Raw genomic sequence first — 789 nt, 5'->3', positions numbered from 1 at the left:
TTTTCTTAACAAAAGACTGCTTGCGTTTGCTTCTCGAAAAAAGAGTAATTCATTTCTTTCTAAACATCTCGCCGTCGTTCAACGAAAGTAGAACGTTTCGGAGCGGGATTATCGAACGAAATTGAAAGAATGAATGAACGATAAACAAAGAAAGAGTCGCAACGTACGAGCGATAGTTGGGCAGTTCGTCGGCGTTTGTCGTGGAAACGATGTGACGAAAATCGCAACCGATACACTAAATGCAGGCCGTTAAAGGAGAAAAACAAATTTCGAAATATCTCTTCGAACTAGCGCAAGTGCGTCACGGCGCGCGAGTCGTTCGTTAAAATTTATAAACGACCGCCCGTGAAAGCACCGAGTTCTCGGAAGATAATCTATAAAGATTCTCCATCCTGCTGGAAGTTATCGGATCGGCGCGATTGTTCACTTGTAGAAATCCACGCTCCCGACGTTGCCAGAAACGATATTTACGAAAGGTGTGTCAAAAATAAACGAAAGAAGCTCTCCTATAAATTTAGAAAAAGCAAACGAGTGAAATGTTTGAGATGATAATTTGCTGAAATGCAAGCTCGAATAGCCCCAGGGTTTCGAATGATTCCCCGCGCTTTATACATCTCTCTGTTTACAAACGGTGTATAAATGAAAGATCGCTTCAGATGGGTCGTCGCTGTTTGACGCGCGATGCTGTTCCTTTTTTTTTGTCTGTCTGTGCGTTTAGCTTCGCTAAACAAGTTAAATGGTTAAAAAGCGTCGAAAAAGCGAATACACACGCGACAAGACAAATCTAAC

This window comes from Osmia lignaria, unplaced genomic scaffold (genome assembly GCF_051020975.1).
Source record: "Osmia lignaria lignaria isolate PbOS001 unplaced genomic scaffold, iyOsmLign1 scaffold0083, whole genome shotgun sequence".
Lineage (NCBI taxonomy): Eukaryota > Metazoa > Arthropoda > Insecta > Hymenoptera > Megachilidae > Osmia > Osmia lignaria.
Note: the sequence above shows the minus strand (reverse complement) of the source record.